General features: G+C 38.1%; 1 long non-coding RNA gene across 1 annotated transcript; it reads left to right on the top strand.

Annotated features, from left to right (window-relative positions):
* Positions 1-13,482: 13,482 nt before the first annotated feature.
* LOC118764982 lies at positions 13,483-24,671 on the top strand. The gene is made up of 3 exons (XR_005000822.1): positions 13,483-13,493; positions 14,023-14,026; positions 24,599-24,671. It is a non-coding gene; the product is annotated as an uncharacterized LOC118764982 (long non-coding RNA).
* The last annotated feature ends 2,725 nt before the right edge of the window (positions 24,672-27,396 follow it).

Below are 27,396 nucleotides of genomic sequence, written 5' to 3'. Positions count from 1 at the left end.
TTTAAGTGAATTCCATCTGCCAACACCTGTCCATCATGAAGCGCCTTTGGATGTTGAATACATGTCAGAAAAAAACTACAACATTGCCGAATTAACGGAAACAATTACGCGAGATGAACCAAGACTTTTGCCTGAACAAAGAGAGATTTATAATGAAATTATTGACAGCGTTACATTGAACCAAGGAAAGCTTTTCTTTTTGAATGCTCCAGGTGGTACTGGTAAAACTTTCGTTATCAATTTGATTCTCGCAAAGCTGCGCGCTGAACGCCGATTTGCCATTGCATGTGCCTCAAGTGGTATTGCAGCGACACTGCTTCAAGGCGGCCGTACGGCACATAGTGCATTCGAATTGCCCATGGACATTGGAAAGAAACATAATCCTATATGTAATATACATCGTAGTTCCTCAAGAGCAAGACTTCTTCGTGAATGCAGTCTTTTTATTTGGGATGAGGCTACAATGAGTAATAAGGCCATGTTTGAAGCTCTTGACATAACTCTCCAAGATTTGCGTCAAAATACAAAAATAATGGGTGGGGCTACGTTTCTCATGGCAGGAGATTTTCGACAAACTCTTCCTGTTGCCCGAGCAAGCACTAGAGCCGATGAGGTTAATGCATGTATAAAGCATTCTTATGTGTGGCACAGTGTTATCAGTCGCCATCTTCAAACAAACATGAGAGCCCACCTACATGGTGATGTGGAGTCTGAGGCTTTCGCAAAACACCTATTAGATCTTGGTGATGGAGTTTTGCCTTTCGTTGATGATGAGCATATTCGGTTGCCTTTTGGGAATTTCGTTCCAAATGTAGAGGAACTTATAAGAGCCGTTTTACCTGACGTCGAAACAAACTTCCAGGATCTCGATTGGCTAAGAGCAAGAGCTATTCTATCGCCTCATAATACAACAGCTGATGCTACAAATAAACAAGTACTTGATATCATTCCTGGTGAGATAGTTTCTTTCATGTCCTCTTTTATGTATCTGTCTTCCTCCATCACTCACTCACTTTTCTCCCTTCCTTTCACATTCTATCTATAACGTCGTTTCACAGCGTCCGTTATCCCTCCTCCCTGCCTTCCACAGCGCTTTCACACACTCTCACTCTCTACATCTGTCTGCATTCATAGAGAGAATTATCATCGCCACAACCACCACTCAATCATGACAACAAATATTATGAATCAGATATTTATTGGGTTAATTTATATGTGTGTGTGTGTAGCTATATATAAATATGTATATATAATAATTTTTATATATACAAAGTGCATATATCTGTATTTATTTATATATATATATATATATATATATATATATATATATATATATATATATATAATTTGCATACATTTATATATATATACCACGCTCTTACCCGCGCGTACAGCGGGTCCCTTCAGCTAGTATATATATATATATATATATATATATATATATATTTAGTGACAATTTACAAAAAAAACAAAAGACGGGTGTGTAAACAACAAACAGATGTATTAGTTTAACGCTCAGAAGTGAGAAAGTCTTTTACGTTTCGAGCCTACGCTCTTCGACAGAAAGGAACACAGAAATAAACAGGGAGAGAATATATATATATGTTCTCTGAAGACAGTCTATCAGAGTTGTTCAGAGGCTGAATGACTAGGAAAAAAAACTGACACTCCATCGGTCACGTCGATGTGGGTTCCAGTTGATCCGATCAACGGAACAGCCTGCTCGTGAAATTAATGTGCGAGTGGCTGAGTACTCCACAGACATGTGTACCCTTAATGTAGTTCACGGGGTAATTCAGCGTGACACAGAGTGTGACAAGGGTGCTCCTTTGAAATAGTTACTGCTCAACTTTTGTCAGCTGGATGGACTGGTGCAACGTGAAATAAAGTTTCTTGCTCAAGGACACAATGCGCTGCCGGGAATCGAACCCGCAACCTCATGACTGTGAGCCGAATACCCGAACCACTAAACTAAGCGCCTTTATAAGATGAATCGAAGTGTTGAGAGAAGCAAAATAGGCGAACTCTGGCAGTTTGTGTTCGACCTTTCTTCGGGCTGGTAGAATTATTAACGCGTCGAACAAAATGCTTTGCGGCATTTCTGCTGGCTCTAAACGTTCGGAGTTCAAATCCCGCTGAGGTCAACTTTGTCTTTCATCTCTTCCAGATCGATAAAATAAAGTACCAGTCAAGTCCTAGGGGCAGTGATACGATCAACTTGTCCTGCTCCCTCAAAATTACTAGCCTTCAATTCTGCAACGGACCGAGGTTCTGTTCAGGTATTGGAGGAGGATGTCGTGGTCTTGCTCACTTACACGCCATAGAAACCGCGTAATCGACTTGAAGAACTCCTTGGATTTAAAGAAGAAGAAAGAAACCGATGAATGAGTAAGGAGGATAGATGTATAAACTGATCAACCGTGGTGAGTTAGATGTTAAGGGGTCTGTCTCGGAGAAGAATATAGCTATTTGCTTATTACGAAAACGATTAACAGATAAGAGAAGAGCATAAAGACCACTACTTCGCATATCTCTCAACCTTAGTGTTTTTCTAACATCGTGCGTACAATGTCCTAAGAAATGTGATTAACAAGAAAAGTCAGTTTGGAAATACATCATCGATGCTCTTAACACTCCTTTCCTTAAAAAAAACGTCTTCGTTATGTTCTTACCACCACCACCTTTTCTTTATCTATTTTCCACAAATTGCTTGCGACAACAGCAATAAGAACGTCATCGAGAACAACAAGAATAATGGTAAAGGTAATAGCAGCAGGAATGGCAGCAGAACCAACGGCAAAAGCAGCAGCAGGAAACCTTTTAGCTTATCATCAGAACGGAGAAGACCAAGGAGTCGGTGCCAAGTTCATGCAATTACGTAGAACATATGAAGAAAGTTTATTACTTGGAATTGGCTGATCAACAATTGGATGGTAATAGGAGTGGTGGGAGGAGAGATGTAGTGGTAGGCGGGGGAAAAGGCGAGGGGTAGAGGAGTGTGGGAACGAAGAGGACGATAGAAAGTGTAGAACAAAGATAGAGAGGAACATTGTAGGACGAAATATATAGAAAGAATGGCAGAGATGATATCTAGAGAGAACCAGATGCTGAGAGAGAGAATATGTATATAATACATATAAATAAATGGATATATGTATATATAAATAGATGGATATATATGTGTGTGTGTGTGTGTGTGTGTGTATTCTTTCTTTTGTTTCAGTCATTTGACTGCGGCCATGCTGGAGCACCGCCTTTAGTCGAACAAATCGACCCCAGGACTTATTCTTTGTAAGCTTAGTACTTGTTCTATCGGTTCTTTTGCCGAACCGCTAACTTACGGAGGCGTAGACACACCAGCATCAGTTGTCAAGCGATGTTAGGGGGACAAACATAGACACACAAACATATACACACACACGCGCATATATATATATATATATAATATATATATATATATATATATAGTAGCAACAGAAAAGATGAATTTCGATTATCTCCACGTGGTGAATTGTAATGTATATAAAAAATTAAAAAAGGAAAATACGCACACTTACATAGTTTTAATATAATTTTTAATATATCGACCGGTTTCGCTATCGCTATTCATGATATTATGTTTTACTTATTTGAATAAGTATTTTTTCTTAAGAAGAAATTTTGTCCATGTTGTGTGTGATGAAATTCACGAGTGAATGACTTCACAAGTAGATAAATAAAAGGGAGGGAATTGGTTATCGTTATTATTGTTATTGTTGTAGGTAAGGGAGATAACTGTTCAGCTTTCGGTAATGGGAGGAGAATATATATGTACAAAGACAAGTTTCGAAAACCTTGTTTGGTGAGGGGATTTATGTACAGTGATGTAATCATGAATTGAAATATGTAAAAAGATAAAAGTTGGTTATGCGTGCATATTAAGACGTGTTCTGTATTCTTCAATGAAAAAAGTTTCTTTATTTAAACGTTCTAGTGGGGAGATTGTGTCTGTGCACTGGTAGAAGGGGAAGACTGTGAAATTCGGTTTGATGTTATCTGCACATTTTTCTATTTGTTCACTGAGAGGAATTTGCCTGTATTGCGGGAAACGGATTTGCTCTTTATGTAGAGTGGTGATTCTCTTTCTCAAGGTCATACTCGTTTGTCCAATATAGTTGTGTCCGCAACCTGAGCAGGTTATTACAATATAGGACCCCTCTTCCAAAAGGATGGCTCCCTCACAGATAGTCCAGCTAGGATCAGGGAAGTACAGAATGACCAGTTTAAAAGTGTCTTTGCCATCCTGTTGGAACACAGATGAGTGAACGAACCAGTGGACTTCTTTGCTGCCTCACCTATAACCAGCAAGGCAGTTACGATGGAATACATCGACATTAGCGAAGATATGTTACTAGCCATAAAGAGGTGGACGCAAACTCAACTGCTGGTCCTGATGGTTTCCCAGCAATCCTTCTCAAATCGTGTAAGCATGCCCTGGCGAAACCTTTACAGATTCTCTTCCAGAGCTTTCTTGCAAATGGCAGACTGCCAAGTAAGCTGAAGGAGGGAATAACATGACCATTCCATAAATGGGGAATCAGAGCAGATGCCAAAAACTATCGGCCTATCTCTCTGACTTCACACATCAGCAAAGTTGTGGAAAGGATAGTCAGAGGGAAACTAATCGCATTCCTTGATGAAAACAATTTGCTGAGTGATATCCAGCATGGTTTTCGACCAGGTAGGAGCTGCTTATCCCAGCTTTTACAGCACTATGCTTGGGTGTTGAGGCAGTTACTCAACAACTCAAATGTGGATGTAATATACCTTGACTTTGCAAAAGCTTTTGATAAAGTGGATCATGATATGATATGCCACAAACTGCGTGATCTCGGCATATCTGGAAGACTGGAGAGTGGTTACATGACTTTCTGAAAGATAGAAGTCAGGCAGTAGTGGCTAATGGAGCCAACTCTATAAAAACACAGATAGTGAGAGGTGTTCCACAGAGCACTGTCTTGGGACCACTGCTTTTCATAGTAGCCCTCTCAGGTATGCCCTCAACCGCCTAGATAGCCACCCTTGCAAGCTACGCAGACGAAACGAAAGTCTCGCAGAAAATACAGAACCCCAGCGATGTTGCACACCTGCAACAGGAGTTAGACTCAATTTACAGATCGGTTGAGGATAATAATATGCAGTTTAATGCTGAAAAATTCCAAGCCCTGCGCTACCAGCATCCAAAACTGAATATAAAACTTACAGGATACACTGGTCCACAGGGGATTACAATCCCAGAGCCTAAATCAGTGAGGGACCTGGGTATTGACATGAGTGATGATACCCCTTTCCAAGTGCACCTCACCATGATCGCGACAAAGTGCAGACAACTGGCTGGGTGGATCCTGAGAGCCTTCAGAACCAGAGAGAAGGAAATCATGATGGTCCTCTTGAGGACATTCGTCCTCAGCCACCTGGATTACTGCTCCTAACTGTGGTCACCCAACAGTGTAAAATTAACAGCGAAACTTGAAGCAATCCAGCGAAGATTCACAACAATGTCGTCTCATTGCTCAGCTCCTGGAAAAGGTTGAAACATCTAAGCCTCTACTCTCTGGAGCGAAGGCGGGAGAGTTATGCAGTAATATACATCTGGAGAATCTGGTAGGAGTTTTGCCAAATTTCGGCATTGAAAGCTACACCAATGCCAGGACGGGGCGACACTGAACAGTGCTAAAGATCCCAGCATTGCCATCGCGCTTCAGGAACAGTTACTGCAACAGGCCTGGGTTTCGGAGGTCCACAGATTTTCAATATTCTCCCAAAGAGCCTGAGGGACATACACAAAGTGGATGTAAGTGTTTTCAAATAAAAACTGGGCCTCTTCCTGTCGAGAGTCCCAGATGAACCTACCTCACAGCAAGAGGTGCAAATGAGGGTAGCTACATCAAACTTCATTCTTCACCAAATGCCACATATTAGAGGAAGCTCTCAGTAATAACAGTGTAGCGAAACGGCGGTGTCCCAGCATGGCCACAGCTCTGAGCTGAATCAATAGAAAAAAAAGAGAATATATATATATATATATATATATATATATATATAATATATATATATATATATACACACGATGCAAAGCGCGTTGTGTCAACATGCAATATGCTGGTTGATCACATGATTGTGGGGGGCGGGTGCGCGTGCTTCTAAGAGAGAGAGAAAGATAGAAATCAAGATCAGTTGGCAAGGATAAATACGGGTTGATGTTGCGAAAAAAGAAATGCAAAATATACAAGAAATCAGGAGAAAGAAAGAAAGGAGGCAGGACAAAAGGTCGTCAAGTCGCCAGTTTTATGACGATGGAAGCGGGTATGGTGGTGAAGATGATAGCATCATCGTGACAAAGGAAACAAGATAAAGAAAACAGACCGACCGACAAACAGACAGACGAGATAAAAGCAATATCTCCGTTTACATAGGAGCGTATCAGATAGACGATGCTGAGATAATTGATTCGCTGTGTGATAACTGATAGATTAGCCTGCCTTGTGATATAACTATGAATAAGGAACAGCATGTCTTCCTTTCGACTAGGACGATCTTCGCTAGTTACTATGACAACAGGGGAGATAACACGGTCGCCAACACAAGCGATTGATAAACTTGTAACAATGAATAGAAACGTTTAGTGTTCGAAGTTGGCTTTGTATGGTGGAATTGTTGTTTAAACTCGGATCAGTGTAAATCCTGTAGCCTGGTGATGAGAGACAAACCAGTTATGACCATCCTGTCTTTATATCTTTGATCTTTTACTTGTTTCGCTCGTTGGACTATGGCCATACTGGGGCAACGCCGTAAAGGGTTTAGTCGAACAAATCGACCCCTATATCTATTTTAAAGTCTGGTGCCTATTCTTCGGGTCTCTTTCGCAGAAATACTAAGTTACGAGGAGTAAACAAACGAACACAGGTTGTCAAGTGGTGGAAGGGGGAACAAAAAAAAATAGGCCCACACGTATATATTTGATGGGTTTCCATACAGCTTTCGACAACCAACTTCACTCACAAGGCATTGGTCGACCCAAAGCCACACTAGAAGACACTTGCCCAAAGTGCCACGCAATGGGACTGAAACCGAAAGTACGGGATCACAAAACGAGCTCCTTAACCACAGAGCCATACCTCTAGAACAACCTTATCTAAAGTGTACTTAGTGGTTAGGAAACGGGGCTCATGAGCGATATGTCTTGGGTTCGATTCCTTGACTAGGCAATGAATTATGTTCTTGAGCAAGACGCTTCATCTTATGCTGATCCATATATCTCAACTGAAAATTAATAACAATGGCAGCTAGAGAGGTAACTCTACAAAGGACAGGCATCCTTTCCAGGGTAACCAATCTTGTGTTTTCAGCTGCTTAAATAACCCCCGAAAAACAGGAAGAACGCCGACCTAATGGACTTGTTGGCTCCAAACTTAAGGATTGCTGCGTGCCTTTAGAATTTGAACTCAGAACGTAACGGCAGACGAAATACCGGCGTGCTAACGATTCTGCCAGCTCGCCACCTTTAGGAACTGACAATAATATTACCGTTGAGATAACCTTTATTCTATCGATCCGGTCAACAATAAGTGCAGGCATGGCTGTGTGGTTAAGCTTTGCAGCCATGTGGTTTCAGTTTCAGTCCCACCGCGCGGAACTTTGAATAAGCGACTTTTATTGCAGCTGAGTGAATTTGGGAGATGGAGGCTGTGTGGAAGCCCGTGGTGTAAGAGTTTGTGTGTGGTGTGTGTGTGTGTGTGTGTTCCACTGCGCGGAATACTTTGGATAAGTGACTTATTGCAGCTGGGTGAATTTGAGACATGGAGCCTGTGTGGAAGCCCGTAGTGTATGTGTGTGGGGGTGTATATGTGTGCGTGCGTGTGTACACATACGTATGCGTGTTTGTTTATATGTGAGTTTGTCCTACCACAGCTTGACAACCGATGTTGGTTTGTCTTTGTCGCCGTAACTTAGCAGTTCGACAAGAGATATAAATAGAATAAGAACTAAACTTTAAAAGAAGGCAAGAGCTGTGGTCGATTTGTCCGAGTAAACACTGTAAAGTAGTGCCCTAACATGGCCACAGTCTAATAACTGATACAAGTAAAAGTTAAAGATAGGACGAGACGGTCACGGTCGTAACGCCTTTGTTCATAGATCTGAGCTGCTTGCCACAGAGCCTGAACAACAACAACCACAGCAATAATAACATTTTCTACTTAAAGCACAAGGCCTCAAATTGGGGGTGGGGGTTAGTTGATTACATCGACCCCAGTGCATAACTAGTACTTATTTCATCGACCACGAGAGGGGGAAAGGCAAAGTAGACCTCGGCGGAATTTGAACTCAGAACGTAACAGCAGACGAAATACCGCTAAGCATTTCGCCCGGCGTGCTAACGTTTCTGCCAGCTCGCCGCCTTAATAATAATAATTATTATTATTTTTTTTATTTTTATTATAGACACAAAGCCTTAAATTTGGGGGAGGTGGATAGTCGATTACATCGACCCCATTACGCAACTGGTACTTAATTTATCGACCCCGAAAGGATGAAAGGCAAAGTCGAACTCGACGGAATTTGAACTCAGAATGTAGCGACGGACAAAATACCGCTCAGCATTTTGTCCAGTATGCTAACGATTATTCTACCAGCTTCGCCGCCTTAAATAATAATAATAATAATAATAATAATAATAATAATAATAATTCAAACAACAAAAAGAGTAACGACAACAGCATAGAGAACGAAAAGTCTACGAACACGGAGGAATTAAGATTAATGGAGGAGGAGGAGAAGGAGGAGGAGAAGGTGGAGGAGGAGGAGGCAGTGTGGTGGAGAATGGAGAGTAGAGAATGTAAAGAGAATGAGATGGAGCGGAAGGAGAGAAAGCGAAACAGAAAGAAAGAAAGTGAAAGAAAAATCTCCTCACGTGACCATCAGCTGACCTTTGCGGGGTTTAGTTTTCTTTAGCAGGGTTGGCACCGATGTGACCCTTTGCTTTCACATAACGTCAACTCGGCTGACCCGAGTTGAACAAAGGTGGAATTCAGAACAGGACTTTTCGTCTGTGCTTTAATTGTTCCAATTAAACTTGTCTAATTAATACACAGAAATCGTCATTTGCACATGTCCTGTGCTTGCTTCTGTTGTCTGTTTAAACGATGGTTTACGACGGGTCTAGTGGTGGTGGAGGCGGGTGGGGGATGTTGCTAGTGATGTTGATCTTAGTGATGGTGATGATGATGATGATTGTAGTGATTTTGATGGCGAAGGTTGATGATAATAATGTTCGTGATGATGATAATGACTGTAACGATAGATATCGTGATGATGATGATGATGATGATGGAGATGATGGTGGCGATGACTGATAATAGTGATGTTCACTATGATGATTATAGTGATTATGATGATCGGTGTTGATCGTGATCGTGATGGCGATGATAACTAGTAACGTTGATGGTAGTGGTAATGATAATGTTGATAGTGATGATGGCTACGTTGATACTGATGAGGAAGAGGATGACGGAGATACACTACGGTGTTGAGGAGAAGGGGAAGGAAAGGAGGCTGAGGAGGAGGAGGAGGGAGATGTTGAAGATAATGCTTATATTCCATATGACGATAGTGATGGAATTGTACATATATATATTATAAAGGGTGCGATGGGTAAATTGTCGCCAATTTATATTCTTAATTTTATGCATGCGCATTGTTTGGATTTCATTTTATCAACTACACAGTATAGTAGGGTCAGTTAGACACCGTCTGTGAGAAAAGCAGCACCATGACGCAATTCACTCTGCCAGAAATTTGGAAACGACATGATGTACTGCTTGGTATTCGCCCCGGAAGCTCCAATACAAACATTTCAGAGTGTTTGGGACAGTACCGAAAGTGATAAAAATCAAACATTCAGTCAACATCATGGTGTTTGGAGTGAACACTAGAGATGGCGACGTTTTGCCTCCATTTTCCCACACGGCCCCACACTCAACATGGAGACCTACATCAAGTGCCTGGAGGAGGTAGTGCTGCCTTGGGTGAAGAAGGTGGCTGCTTGAAGACCCTATGTCTGCCAACAGGACTCTGCGCCATGCCACACAAGCAAGTGAACCCAGTTAAGGCTGACAGACAATGTCTGCGACCACATCACCTCCAGCATCTGGCCACCTAACTCCTCAGACTGCAATCCCTTATTATGTGTGGGACGCAGTTGAGCGAGAGACCAACAAAACTCCCTGTAACACCAAAGATGAACTGAAGGTAAGGATTATGACATCATTCACCAACTTAATCAAGGAGCCCTTCTAGAAGAGTTGCAGGAGATTCCGAAATCGTCTGGAGGCCGTGGTTGAAGCCAATGGCGATTTTATTGAATAAATTTAGTCTTTAGTATTTCAAGATATTTTAATGCAATTTTGGTAAATATATCTGTTAAAAAGAGATAGCAGTGTTATTTTCATTTTTGTGTAATTTAGGCGAGAATATGTTCGCCACATCTTGTGTGTGTGTGTATATATATATATATATATATATATATGTATATGTATATTGTGTGTGTGTGTGTGTGTGCGAGCGCGCGCAGCTAAAATATGCCTCTGTGTGTGTGTATTATGCATGTCTATGATTGTGTATATACGTGTATATGGGAGATTTTAAACGTACATATGGAAGTAAGTACATTTGTAGGTGTATAATAGGTTTGCATCTGCATCTTTACAGACGTGTATGTAAATGTATGCATGTGTGTATATGCCCATTTAAAGCGTAAGAATATCCATATGTATGTGTGTGTGTGTCTGTATATATATATATATCTATATATATATATATATATATTATATATATATATATAATGTTTAATCATATCAAAGGGAAATGGAATTTAATTAAATTTAAAATATTCAATCAAAATTTACATTTCCAGTGGTCTAACGTGCAAAAAAATTAGTCAAGAAGATTATATATTAGTTATACGATATAGTGCATAGTTATACACATAAGGAATCCATTTAGTGTGAGATTCAACACATTAGAGAGAACAGCTAGGTTCTATAAACCACAAAAATAACGGATAAAATTCGACAGGAATAAATTTGGAAATGAAGAACATTTACCATCTAGTACCCCGGACCAAATTGGTTTCTGATCTTCTTTTAGCAAGTCGGGGAAACTCGCAAGGTCTGATCTTCTTCGGCGAGGTCCAACCTAGGATTAAACATAAACATATATAATTTTCGGTTAAAGTTGGCGGTTTTTATTGTAGCCAACGATAGGACTGCGATTGCGCAGAAAAATTTGAAAAGTTAGTTCGTATAAACACGAAACAAGTAGCGGTGTTTGTCTTCTGTCGTATATGTTTAACCCTAGGAGCAGATTGAGAAGGTTTAGCGAATAGCCATGGAAGACCGTCGTATAACAATCCGGGAAATTCTTCATGAAGTGGGAATAAGCACAAGATCAGTGCATCTAATTTTAACGGAGGATTTGTACATGCGGAGAGTGTCGGCGAAATTCGTCCTCGGGTACTAGCAGAGCAGAGAAAGCAACTTCGCATGGAAATCACTCAGGACATGTTGGACTGAGCAAACCACGACCCAACATTCATGAAGACCATCATCACCTGTGATGAAACAAGGGTTTGTGGTCTCTACTCGATGCATTTGGCTATCTTGTGTGCAAACGAAAATCCGACGAGCGTGCACTACACGTTTGTACTCTAGGCGTAACAGCCGGGAACTGACGCGGCTTACCGATGTGAAAATTTTCCTTCATGCGCATGAAGGATGGTCTCACCTCGCATCCAAAGGATTCTTCCCGCGCGGCATTAATTTTGGCGAGGAAACCTGAAGTCGCATACTTTTTGAACGTACCTTAGATATGTGTGTATGTATTTATTTATCTATGTGCATATATATATATATATATATAGTCAAATTTGCAGAAAGCTGAAGACGAAGACAGGTAAAGGAACAACAAGAAGGTGGTGTTAGTTTAACGCTCAGGAAGAATGGAAAAGTTTTTGACGTTTCGAGCCTTCGCTCTTCGACAGAAAGGGATTGGGAGGGGAAAATGGGGAGAGAACGAAAAAAACGGGGAGAGAAAATAATGTGTAGGGATTAACGGTTCAACATGATGTGTGTGTGTGTGTATATATATATATATATATATATATATATATATAAACGACTTGACATCCTGGTCTCCAAGATTCCAGATGAATGTACATCATGGCAAGAAGCTCAAAAGACAACAGCAATATCACACTTCCCCCTTCACCAAAAGCCAATCTCAAGAGAACGGCCATTGAAAAACGTGATTATATCAGCGCTACCCCAGGGTGGCAGCAGTCTTTGGGCTGAATCGAATAAAAGAATATATATATGTGTATGTATATATATATATATATGTGTGTGTGTGTGTGTTGTGTGTGTGTGTGTGTGCATGTATATATGTGTGTATATATGAATTAATATGTATGATTATATGTGTGTGTTTATGTATATCTATGTATATGTACTTACATATATGAACATAGATATGCACATCAATACACACAGATATAGACAGAGCTATCTACATACGTACGTATATATGTAGAGGGGGTGGACAAAAGTACAGGGGGTAAACAGTTGCTTATTAATGGGATTATTCTCTTCATTCTTATCTGAAGAAAGAAACAGACAAATGGAAAGATCATTCCACTCTGATTAAGCCTTCTGTATATCTACTTTTGTCTATCCCTGCATATATAGATGCATACACATACTTGAACAAAACTCTGCGTTTCCACCCCCACATTTGTCCTTCTTCTCACCACCACCACCACCACCACTACATACCTCTCTTTTGTTTAACGATGCTGCGACTTGATGCCTGTTTTCATTGGTTCTCTACGTAAAATATGGTGCCACTTGATGTTGCACATTCTCTCTTTGTCTCATTCTTCCAAATATTCCTTCATTTCCTCTTGTTTCATCGCTCGCTTTTTTTTTTTGCCGTTTATATTTACTCCTTTTTTGTTTTTCATTTTTTTTTACCTATATATTTATTTATTTATTTGTCTTTCGTCTTCCTTTTCTCTTTGATGCTTCCCTTCTTTCATTCTCTGACTGAATCATTCAATCATTCATTGAAAGATGAAGTCAATATGGATTGAACCGACAACATTATTTCAAAAGGAATGTCAAATTTCTTCGTTGTATGGTAAATACAGATGTATAACTGCATCACACACATAGGAATGTGTGAATGTTTCCATGTGTGCGTGCGTGTGTGTGTATATATATATATATATATGCACTATACAATATGTGTGTGTATCTGTGTTTATATTCGTATGTATTTGTTTATATGCACGCATACGATATGTCTATATATTCGTATGTATTTGTATACATACAGGCATACAACAATATATAAATATATGTATACATGTGTGTGTATGTGCGTATCTACAGACAAACAGAGTTAAGTAAAATTTGAGTAAATGACCTTGTAGAATGCTACGCAAAGCCCATCCACAGTCGTTGGCTATCTGATGTCATCATACAATGGAACAGAGGAAATGTTTCTGCCACTGGAGAGACAACAGAAATTCTGTAATATCGGTAGATTTTATATAAATAGACAAATGAAAGAAAAGAGAATTAACACTCTTTATAAAGAATGTACTTAGTTCACTACCATTGTTTCGACACATTTTTACACCTACGTTGACAATCATTATCTTACATCCAAGATGAAAAGTTTGCTTTCTAAGCTGATTGTTTAAATAAATTCTTTGTTAGATTCTCTAGCCATTTCCCTCAGTACGATATTGCATGCACAAAATAATGCGACATTCCCAATAATTTACAGACGAAACCAATACTGTTACAAATACAAAATACATCCGGGACCTTCGCTCTGCTTTCCCCAAGTCTTTCTTTATTTTTTCATGTATTTTGTACTTTGATTGTAATTATATTTTGTCTGCCTCTATATCTATGGGTTTAGTTATGTCTCTAAACTGCTAGAAATGACACATAACTATGGGGATGAAATGGCGAGGTGATCTAACGAAAGACTTACCTGAACGATAACCTGAAGATATATATATATACAACGGGCTTCTTTCTGTTTCCGTCTATCATATCCACTCACAATGATTTAGTCGGTCCGAGCCTATAGCAGAATAATCTTGCCCAAGGTGCCATGCAGTGGGACTGAACCTGGAACCATGTAGTTGAGAAACAAGCTTTTTACCATATATATATATATATATAGAGAGAGAGAGAGAGAGAGAGAGAGAGAGAGAAGTTCCTATGTTATTATGTCGGCTATGGCCTCGTGATTCCAACATGCAACAACAGTTTTATGGGATCGTACCGAGCTGTGCCGATATAATGTAGGATAATAATAATAATAATAATAATAATAATAATAATAATCTATGGATGGAATTTATGAATATTTTAATGTATCGCTACGCGCGTTTCCACAAACCGCATGTTTTTGTGACCATAGACCGCACTCCTGGAATTATTGGCAACCCATTTACCGGTCTGATTTGTAGCTAGCCGACAACATGTATATAAAATTTGCTTCCTTGCCCTGCAACATCTGAATTCATTAAGGAAGCGCCTACTGTGCCTAAGGTTAAACTAATGACCAACGCTCCCTATCTCAACGTGTGCACACATAAATTTCAAACAATACCACACTAAACTCTCCATCCCCTGCTTCCAATTTCTCCGTCTATGCAGGCTCTGTAGCGACAACCATGACTTTGAAACTCAGTCTCAACTCATGGCTCGCCACTTCATCCCTTATGGATATCCCCTCACCACTAACCTCACAGCCCTTGCCAGAAAACGTTCCATGAACCGTGACTCTTCTCTCTCTTCCCGCCCCCGCCCCGCCATTTCCCGTCTCCCGTTTCCCCCTCACCTATCACTTTCCAATCTGCCCCTATAGTGCACCATTCTCCGAGCCTTCCGGCGACTCCAGTCCGACCCCTCCACCTCGCACATCTTCCCCAACCTGTCCCTTCTCCCTTCAAACGAGCCCACAACCTGTGTGACCTCCTGGTCCACAGTTTCTTCCCTAACCCATTCTCCCAACCTGGCTCATTCCCCTGCTCCCGCAACGCTCCGCACTTGACCCTACCTCTCCAACACCATCCTCACAGGCACCCATCATCGTCCCTATCATAACACAGACTCCTTTGCCTGCACTTCTAGCAACGTCATTTACTGCATCTCTTACTCTTTCTGTCCTTATCTGTACATCGGTCAAACGGGACGCCACTTGGCTGACCGGTTCGCGGAGCACCTCCGAGACATCACACTCGGCAATGACACTCTGGTCTCGTGCCATTTCCGTTCTATCGGTCATTCACTACAACACCTGTCTGCGTTCGGATTGTCTTTGCACAGGAGGCATCCGAGACCCCTACATTCGCCGTAAACAGGAATTAATCTTCTCTCTTCACTCCTTTGCGTCACATGGGCTCAACTCCCCTCCCCTCTTCAGCTGACACCTACTTCCTCTCCACTCCACCCACCTTTCTTCCTCTGACACCTATTTCCTCTCTTCACTCCCACCCACCTTCTCTCCATTGATACCCTCCACCCACACCACACCCACGTCCCTACCCATACTCCTACCCCAACATCCCCCATGCACCCACACCACCACACCAGCACTGACCACTTCCCAGCACCTACTCCACACGCCATTATCTGCACACCCACACATTACAGACGCACAAATCCACAGACGTCAAAGTCACTATCCACACAAACACACATTCTCACATGCACACACACACGCACGCGCACCTCCGTTTGGGAATCACCAATACTTTATTATTTCCCCTTCTTTCTACCTCTACTGTGAAACTTTTTTCCTTAACCAGTCATCATGCTTGACCGTAAAATCCACAAGTTTTTTTTTATTCTCTCTCTGTTTATTTTCTTTTATTCCTTTCTGTTGTACAGCGTAGGCTCCCAACGTAAGACTTTCTCACTTTCCCGAGTGTCAAACTTAAATACACTTGCTTGTTATTCATACACCTGTCTTCGTCCTTTGTTTTTTCTGTAAATTTCAATATATATATCTGTGTGTGTATATATAAACATCAAACAACAATGGTAAAGAATTAATAATCAAACAATCTGCTAGAAATAGCAGTCGAATTTATAGGTCCAGACATAGATGTGTAGTTAAGAATCTCGCTTTGCCATCCATCAGCCTTCGTCGAACAGATTTATATTCAGACAGTGAAACCATGACCAGTCACACACTCCTGATAGTTTATAACAGACTACAGTCTCCAAAATATCCTTCCTTTCTTTGAAGATTGTAAAGAATGATTTGAGGGAGATTTGGCTGTTATTACAAGGAAGTAGATCAACCATAGAGTAGCGAGATGTCACAGTGTGACTGTGGTGGCACGTTGAACTTGCATTTTTCATTGTCCACTCTGTTCCTGAAATCACGTTCAACAGATGAGTAATTAAAATATATTTGTGCTAAACAAAAACGTAAAAATAGTGAAACAAATATAAAAATAATAGGATATAACATAAAATACGAAAATGAAATATATAAAGTACATAAATAAAAAATGTAAAACACGAAAGTAATAATATATATGATAAAATACGAAAATAAGAGCTAAAATACGAAAATAATATATGAGATTAAAATTCAAAAGGAAAAACGCAATATCAAAATTTAATAAAAATTAAAACAGAAACGAAAGCGGAAAACACCAGCTGTGGTAAAAATAATAGAAAATTGCTTAAACTAAATAGTTAAGTGAAGTAATAATTGAGTTAAATAAATAAATAAATAAATACTTGGAATATGTGGGATGGTGGAGATGGAACGGATGTATCCGTAGCCGTGACTGAAAGTCAAAAAATTTTGAAGACTTCAATGACAAAACGAAATTGAAAACAGTAAAGTGAAAACATTTCGAAAAAGGGAAAAAAAAGATTGTAAAAGGAAACTGAGGCAGATATTTTATTTTAGAATATAATTTTATTTTTTTGTATTTTTTTTTGTATGAAATAAAATAAGAAAATTCTAAATCCTTTCGTTTAAATGAAAAGAAAAAAATTAAATAGGAAGCCAAAAAACAAGCAATAACCGCAGTCATCATCATCATCATCATCCTTTTCAACACCGTTATTTATTATTATTATATTATTATTATTATTATTATTATTATTATTATTATTAACAACGGTAAATAATGACTATAAGCTATCGGAGTAAATAATAACAGAGCGTGTTTTATCTTCTTCCCGTGGAAAGAAAGCAGTGATGTGTGTGTGTATGTGTGTGCTTGAAAGAGAAAGTGGTGGGGAGACCTTACATCTTTTGATTGGTAGTTCAGACTGAAAGAAAGAAATGATGAAGGATAGAAAAAAAGGAAACGAAACGAAACGAAACAATTGTATTTATACAGTTTCTTGAGATTTTTCTTTTCCCCTACAACAACAAACGAAGCAAAGTAAGCATCACAAACCATATTTCCTGAATGAAATCATTATCATCATCATTTTGTTGTTATTTACCTTTCATCTCATTTGGGGTCGATAAAGTAAGTACCAGCTGAACACTGGGGACTCACCCGCTTCCCCAAAATTGCTGGCCTTATGCCAAAATTTTGAAACCATTATTGTTGTTGTTGCTGTTAGCAGCATCATTTGTATTTACTGTAATTATTATTATTAAAGCTGCGAGCTGGCAAAAACCTTAGCACGCCGCGCGAAATGCTTAGCGATATTTCGTTCTGAGTTCAAATGCCGCCGACGTCGACTTTGCCTTTCATCCATTTGGGGTCGATAAAATAAGTACCAGTTGATCACTGGGGTGGATGTCATCGACTAGCCACCTACCCTAAAATTTCAGGCCTTGTGCCTATAGCAGAAAAGATTATTGTTATTTTTATTATTTTTATTATTAAGACGGCGAGCTGTCAGGATCGTTAGCGCGCCGGGAGAAATGCTTAGCGGCATTTCGTCCGTCTTTACGTTCTGAATTCAAATTCCACCGCGGTCGATTGTGCTTTTCATCCTTTCGGGGTCGATAAATTAAGTAACAGCGAATCGCTGGAGTCGATATAATCGACTCGTCCCCCCCCCAAAAAAAAAATTGACTGCCCTTGTGGCAAAATTCGAAACCATTATTATTATTATTATTTACTGATTTTTATCAACCTTTCTGTAAATATAATCATCATCATCATTATTACTATTATCATTATCGTTATTGTTACTATTATCATCATCATTATTATTATTATTATTATTATTATTATTATATTATTATTATTATTATCTCATCATCAGATCACATTTTTAAACAACCTTTTGCATCTCGCGCTTTTAGTTATAAGCATTTGTTTTGTTGCTGTCGCTTCTTCTTTTTTCCTTCGATTTTTTTTTTTTTTCGTTTTTTGCTGGGGAATGTTTTTCTCCTATGATTGCTTGCGTCTTCTTGCAATTTCATATTCATTTGGGTTTTGTTTTAATTCTTTTATATTTATTCTACCATGTGTGTGCATGTGTAAGTTTTAGTTTCGTTTTGAATGAGAAACTTGCTATGCCAAAGTTTTATCCTATTGTAATATGGCTAACCTCACTTGAATCCATTTTTCTTTCAGACAAAAAGACTCCTTCAGAATTTCCACCATTTTCTCTTCAAATGTTTTTCTAAGATTTCCTTACGGTGGAAATGTTTTTAAAAAAATTAATTTTTTTTTACAAATTGTCGTGTCATGTATATGCATTAATATATAAATATTAATATATAGGTTGATATATATATTTACATACATTTCTATAAATGTATATATACATAAATAGCTAATATGTGTATATAGATATATACATATACACCAACACACACACACGTAATCATGTGCATATATATGTGTGTGTGCGCGTAAATATGTATATATGTTTATGTATATATATGTATATATATGTTTGTGTGTACATATATTTGTGTGTATACATGTAAATATACTTCTATGTATATAAGTATATGTGTATATATTTATGTATGTGTGCATATATAATTATATATATATTTGTATTTGTGCGTGTGTGCGAGTATATATGTATATTAGCGTGTGTGTGAGTGAAAGGGAGAGAGTGTGTGTGTTTGTTGTTTGAATTAGGTATCGCTGTTGGTCTTGTAGTTATTTATTCAAGTTTTTTTTTAATTCAAAACTGAACAATGGATCTGTATTCTGCTGATGGAAAATAAACATATAACAAGTGCTGCTTTCTATGGTTTCACATTGTTCATAGTGTGAAGAGCGTAATTAAAGAACGATAACTTCCACTCTCCTCCAGTTTTTCGCTGCTCCTTCAACTGTTCATTTTTTCCCTTCTTCCCATCTCTCTCTCTCTCTCTCTCTCTCTCTCTCTCTCTCTCTCTCTTCTCTCTCTCTCTCTCCATAATGTGTGTGTATGTCTGCGTTGCTTCTCCTGCTCATGTGTGTGGGTGCGTTTTTTGTTTAATCCATTCACTACATATATTTTATCTTTTTCTTTTGCTTACTTTTCCTTTTTCTTTATCGCTATGTACAACTCGTTTTGTGTATGCGTAAAATGAAAGATCGAGAGAGAGAGAGAGAGAGAGAGATTTATAGACAAATAGATAGGTATACACATACACACATATATATACATATAAATGTACACACACACACATATATATGCAATTATGCATGTACACGCACACATATATAGATAGATAGATAGATAGATACACATATATACACATATGCGCACATACATATACACATATATAAACATATATATATACAAATACATACACATATATACATATATATAAATATATACAAATATACATACGTTTGCATACATATACATATATACGTTATATATACATATATATATACGCATACATATATATGCACACACACGCACACACGCATATTTCATGAACGTATATCACTTGAAATAATTCACCTAACCCCCTACCTTATCCACGATCCCCAGACTGCATATTAACACATGTAACATAATTTTCATATACTTTTGCATAGATAGATAGATAGACACACACACACACGTATATATATATATATATATATATATATATATATATATATACCCCACCTTTGGGAATAAAATCTCGATCAACAACCCTCCACTTGCGTTCAGCAAATGCGACTTATTTGCGTAATTGTTTTGTCGTAAAAGAATTTAGCTGTGGGTGAAGTTCAGTTCGTTGTGTTTTCTATATATGTTTGCGGATGACTCTCTATACGCCATTTTTCTCGTAATTATATAAGTCATTATTGAATTCTTAACTCCAAGAAATTATTCTTTATAATTTCAATTTCTTCTGTAACTTCAACTAATAACAAGATTCTGTTCATCTTTTCCGGTGTTGTTTTTCTTTGGTTCATCTCCGCTGTTGTTGTGTTGTTGTTGTCGTCGTCGTTGTCGTTGTCGTCGTCGTCGTTGTCGCCGCCACCGCCGCCATCATCGTCTTGTTCAACTAAATTATTTCTAGGATTTCCCTGTATGGCGAATTCAGGCTTGAAACAAACGTCGCAATAATCTTGAACAAAAGGTTTCTTCAATAAGTGCGATCTGAAGAATAAACAGCTATTTAACCATCTGGATACCAGAGAAGTTTATCTGTAAATATATGTGACAATTATTCGGTAGCCATGATAAAACTCCGAGTTTCTGATGTCGGGGCGTGGGTTTCCGACCCGACATCCGAAACTCGGAGTTTTATCATTGCTACCGAATAATTGTCACATATATTTACAGATAAACTTCTCTTTTCACATAATAACGAGGTCTCTCTCATTCTTTTGTTGTCTTACCATTTCTATCAATATATACATATATATATATATATATATATATATATATATATATATATATATATATATAAAGAAGATAAGAAAATAGAGAGATAATTAATAATTATTTATTAATTAAAAATTAGACATCATCTATGACAGCTGTTTCGATTCCAGACCTTTAGAAATTAATTACGATAATTAAAATAATTATTAATTATCTCTCTATTTTATCTTCTTGAAATATATATAAACTACGGTTTATCCTGTTACCTTGCAGCTAAATATTAATTATAATATTCAACACTTTTTAAATAGGAAACTAACCAGGATTTTCATTGGATTTTATTATCCCTTATTCAGGTTTGTAACCTTTATTTGTACTTAGGAGTGGCTGCCGTCGTATATATATATATATTATATATATATATATTATATATATATATATATATATATATATATATATATATACTTTATTTAAAGCAGCAGAAAATTCAACAAAACCTGTTACTCTGAGTTTCACGTTCCCGTTCGTCGGACAGTTTTTGCTAACAAAAACTGTCCGACGAACGGGAACGTATGTATGTACGTACGTATGTATATGTTTGTGTGTCTATGTTTGTCCTCCCAACATCGCTAGACAACCGATGCTGATGTGTTTACGTTCCCGTAACTTAGCGGTTCGGCAAGACAGATAGGTAGAATAAGTACTAGGCTTACAAAGAATAAGTCCTGGGGTCGATTTGCTCGACTAAAGGTGGTGCTCCAGCATGGCCGCAGTCAAATGACTGAAACAAATAAAAGAATATGTAAATGATGGTTTCAAATTTTGTCATAGGGTCAGCGGTTTTTTAAGAGGGGGGAAAAGTCGGTTGTATCCACTTCAGTACTTGACTGATACTTATCTAATCGACCCCAAAAGAATGAAAGGCAGACCGCAGCATAATTTGAGCTCAGAACGCAAAAGAGGACGAAACAATTCTAAGCGTTTTGTCTGGCGTGCAAATAGTTCTACCAGCTCGTCTTACATATTTTATCGTATCTACTCGTGTATAAACCGCACCACTCTTATAGTGCTGAATCTTGGTACAAAATTTTTCCGTTCCTAGTTTTAGTTTTGCTCCGAGCATAAGTCGCGCCCCCAGACTTTTGAGTTTAAATCAAGTATAGTGCGACTTATACACGTGTACACGCGGTAATTAAAAATTACACCTGTAATCCGTTCTAGTATAGGCACAAGACCTGGATTATGTGGGGTGAGGGACAGTCGATCACATCGACCCCAATACTCAACTGGTACTTGATTTATTGACCCCGAAAGGGTGAAAGGTAAAGTTGACCTTGGCAGTATTTGAACTCAGACGAAAAATTACACCTGTAATGAAGAGGAAATGATCGAGTTAAGGATTAATTGTGATGAAGAAATGTAAGAAGTGAACAGGAGCATAAACAATGCCAATGTAGATTTGAAAAACGGAAGAAATAAAGCCGCAGGCATGGCTTCGTAACCATATGGTTTCGGGTTCAGTTCCCTTGCGCAGCACCTTATGCAGTATCTTCTGCTCTATCCTCAGGTTGTCCAATGCCTTTTCAGTGAGTTTAGCAGTCGGAAACTATGGAAGCTCGTCGTGTATGAATGTGTGTGTGTGTGCTATTTGCATGCTATAAATCAGTGATTCAGAATGCATTTGTGGCTATTTAATTTGACGCTGAATGAGATAGGGCTAATCGATTTCCACATCAATAGTGCTATTTACGGACCTTATTTATCTCAAGTGAAAGCGAGCCAAAGGCTAAAGATTGATCCAAGAAAACTTTATGATGGAGCCATTCGATAACTTCGATTAGCTTCTATCTTCGATTAACTTTCGCTCACCGAGTAACTGCAGATCCGAGGATAAGGAAAAAGAACACATTGGTCCAAGATGCCACGCACGCACTAAGACTGAACCTGAGACCTCGTAGTTGCGAAGCGAATTTCTAAATAATTCAGCCATAATGCAACTAAATACACAGACAACATACATGCATGCATGGGAGAAAGTGTGTGTGTGTGTGTGCGTGTGCATGCGCACGCATTATATGTAAACATATACGTATGCTGATAAATGTACGTATTTGTATATATATATATATATATATATATATACACGAGCAAAACGCTCCCCGTCCATTGGATGGTGCTGAGTTGTCAAACATTTAAACCAAATTTTCTCAAAACAACTTGTCCGACCGTCCCACAGGCATCCCCTTTGAGAAACACTGATTTAACCTAAATTTGAGACACCAGCAAAAGCAGAAATAAAGATAGACTTTTTTCTATTACAAAGAAAAACGATTTTATTCACACAAATATGCAACCGAAGAGTTTAAAGTACCAGTAATGATAAGCTGTTGACTGGGAGAACACAAACATGGTTTAAACAGTAAGCTTGGCATGTTCCCACGGCTTTTTCGATCGCATTCTCACCGGGAATCGATTTTTGTAATTTTTTCAAGACTTATACACGCCCTAATACCGTCGGTATCTGCATATCGAATTTGAGCGCAATCGGATGGAGGATGCTCGAGATCCTAGAAGACATACACACAGACAGACAGAACGGATTTTATATAATAGATGTGTGTGTGTGTGCCTATCTGTCTGTGTATATAGCGATTCGCTAATCATCCATAGATTTTTACGACGGAAACATATATACCGACAGAGAATTAAGTCCGAAATTTGCCGTAGTCGAGCCAGTCCTTACTGATGAGGCAACGGAAATTGCCGAAACTGACCGATCAGTGTAGGGAATTCTCGATCGGTGTTTTCGGTCGATTATAATCCTTGTCTGTACATATGTAAACAATTATGTGCTTTGACTACAGCATTAAAGCATTTTAGCTCTTGTTTCTTGTAATGTAGGTGTTTCTAGCACTCTAGTCACATTTAGTGTCAATTATGGTTTTCCTTTTTGGTAAAACATTGCACACTGCTGTCTACATTAATTTTATATCGTTGCTATTACGATAAACTGTCGTATGTCCAAATTTGGACAAATGCGTTTTTTTTTTTCAATATTTATTTTTCCTTACAATAGCCGGTTCTTTTGGTTAAACTATCGTATCTCCAGTTGCTTCAGATGCCAAGGTATCAAAAATTGTTAAAATCTAGTACAACAGTTTTGCTATGGAATGGTGAAACTATTTTTTTCGTTTTCTGAAAAAGCAACTTTTTGGACTTACGACACGTTTGCATAATACCAACGATATATATATATAAACATTTATTGTAGAGCTAAGATTACTATATATTAATCCAGTGATTACGTATCCCATTGTTACACATAACTTATTTACAATAAACAGATTAAAGATATAAAATATTGGTGAATGGCCATTTGTGAACATAAAAATACAATTTTATATCATAAAAGAGAAGCGGCTCTTCGTCTGTCTGTCTATTGCAAAATCTATTACGGGGAAGAAAGAAGCGGGTGATCATAATATACGTCACAACGTGTATTTAGAAGAAGGGGGAGAAAAGTTGTTGAAGAGAAGCAAACCTCTGTCTGTATGTCCGTCACAATATCTATTATATGGAGGGACAGAAGAGGAGGAATCAAAATATACGTCACAACGTGCATTTAGAAGAGAGAAGAAAAAGTTGTTGTTGAGGGAGAAATAGTTTGTGAGAGAGAGAGAGTAATAAAGAAAGTATATTGTATGAAAGGTAAGTAGTGTTGCCACCATAGTAACTAATGAGTTTTGATTTGAAATGCAGGAATTTTAAGTGCAAGTTTGTCAACACAACGCAAGACTGCTTCAAATAATAATAAACGCGAAATTCTGTTTATCCGTCGGGGACCCCTGTATCTCAGTCTACATTTGCTCTACAGAGACATATTATACAATTTTGGAATCAGGATGATCTCGGGATTGAAAATGTACCCTCCATTTGGTTCTTGAATATCAAGTATTGGGATGAGGTTTGAATGACGATATGCTAACAGTTGAAAATTCAAATTTAAAAAAAACTCCAAAACTTTGTGAACTTACACGATTTTCATTTAAACATTGGTGAAAGTAGTACCATATTGGTAGGGTACCAATAAATGTTTTAATATTATTGCTTTCTTTAAGGCGGCGAGTAGGTAGGAACGTTAGTAAGCCTGGCGAAATTCATGGCGGTATTTCGTCTGTCTTTACGCTCTGAGTTCAAATTCTGCCGAGATCGACTTTGCCTTTCATCCTTTCGAGATAAATTAAGTACCGGTTGCGTACTGGGGTTGATCTAATCGACTGGACCCTTCCCCAAAATTTTCGGGCCTTGTACCTAGAGTAGAAAAGAATATTATTGCTCTCTTTAGTTTTGGGCCAGAGTCCCAATTAACCCTCCACAGGAGCTAGTTTAGAAGTCGCATGGAGTGCGACTTTTAAGCTAGTTCATTATATAACTATACAGATAGCTATTTTTTGGTTGTTTGTATGTGTGTGTATCAGTAGGTTTCTGTATGTCTTTCAACATAGAGGCAATGCAACGCTACACAGCTTCAAAAAATCAAAGACTTTCATTGTATAACAGTATAGATAGTTGTGTGTGTGTGTGTGTGTGTGTGTGTAAGCGTTTCTGACTGTCTATGGATGCTACACGAGAATGCTGAGGATAGCTCTGATCATTAATCAGTATACACTGAGGATGAAGAATTCAGAGCTGAACGAGAGCTTCTCAATAGTTAGTTCGAAAATATCACTGAGGAAACTCAGCTGGATGAGCTCACCGTCATTTAGAGTTGATACAGCACTCAGTGCTCCTCTTGGAGCCCCTACATGGAGGTGAGGATAACATTTGTTGATGCCGTGAGGAAAGACACGGGTCTCTGAGAGACACAGGGCATGGTAGCGATGATGAGGGAGAGAATTCGTCCGTGGATCTTCGGAATTTTACCCACCCTAGATACATACATACATATGTATATATGTATCTTTTACCTGTTTCAGTCGTTAGACTGTGGCCAGCTGGGGCATCGCCTTGAAGAATTTTAGTCGAAAGAATCGACCCCAGCACTAATTATCTTTTTGTAAAGCCTAGTACTTATTCTATTGCTCTCTTTGCTGAACCGCTAAGTTACGGGGACATAAACACACCAATAACGGTTGTCAAGCGGTCACATACATACCTATATATATATATATGTGTATGTGTGTGTATGTGTGTGTGTGTGTATACACACACACACACACATAGAACGTTCTTCTTTCAGTTTCCGTCTCTAAATCCACTCACACGGCTTTAGTCGGCCCGAGGCTTTGCCCAAGGTGCCACGCAGTGGGACAGAACCCGGAACCATGTGGTTGGGAAGCAGGCCCCTTACCTCACAGTCTGTATGTAACGATTCCCTTTGCGTGAGGGACACAGAATATATTTATCTTGTATGGTGGGGAAGCACCATGGACGCGCATTGATTTCGGGTGCTTACTAGATGCTGTTCAAGAAATGTGGTTTGGCATTCAAATCTCACTTGAATCATTTTTGAGACCCTAATTCGTTTTAAGAACAAAGCAACGTGGTCAACAACGCTAGACACCATTTTTTAGCAAAAATTCTAAAATCTAACAAAAGTACTGTGTATATAGTCTCTCATTTTTTACTGACATAAAAACGACGGTGCATATATATTTTTATTGAATTACATATAATTGTGTTCAGAGGAGGTTTTTTTTTACATAAAGTGTGTAGATTTTTTATGGCTAATTCACATGTAATGCTTTTCTTCTTATAAGCTTTTTTTTGTATAGGATATATATGTATATATTTGTGAATATTGTCGCTCTACTGTATATAAAATATGAGTATACAGTATTTCTTTCAGTAATTAAGAAAATTTATATATATATATATATAATACTATTCGCCGATAACTAAGTTCCTAGAAGTGAAATAAAAAACAAACAGCGCAACACATTTCGTTAATCGAGGTATTGATGTGTATGTATGCATATACATATATCTATGTGTGCGTGTATATGTATATATATATGTGTGTCTGTGTATACATACATGTATGTATGTGTGTGTGTGTGTATATATACATACATGTATGTATGTATATATGTGTATACATACATATATATATATATGCATGTGTGTGTATGTATGCATATACATATATATGTACGTATGTGTATGTATATACATATATATGTGTATGTATGTACAAATATATATATGTATGTATGTGTGTGTATGTATATACACATATATATATGTATGTATGTGTGTATAAGTATATACACATATATATATGTATGTATGTGTGTATAAGTATATACACATATATATATGTATGTATATGTGTATAAGTATATACACATATATGTATGTATGCAATATATGTTTGTGTCATATATATGTATGTATGTGTATTTATGTGTCATATATATATATATATGTACGTATATATATAATATATATTATATATATATATATATATATATATATATATATAGATATGTACGTAGTATATAATATAGATAGA

This window comes from Octopus sinensis, linkage group LG10 (assembly GCF_006345805.1).
Source record: "Octopus sinensis linkage group LG10, ASM634580v1, whole genome shotgun sequence".
In the NCBI taxonomy this organism is placed as follows: domain Eukaryota; kingdom Metazoa; phylum Mollusca; class Cephalopoda; order Octopoda; family Octopodidae; genus Octopus; species Octopus sinensis.
Note: the sequence above shows the minus strand (reverse complement) of the source record. Positions and strands in the feature narration are given on the sequence as shown.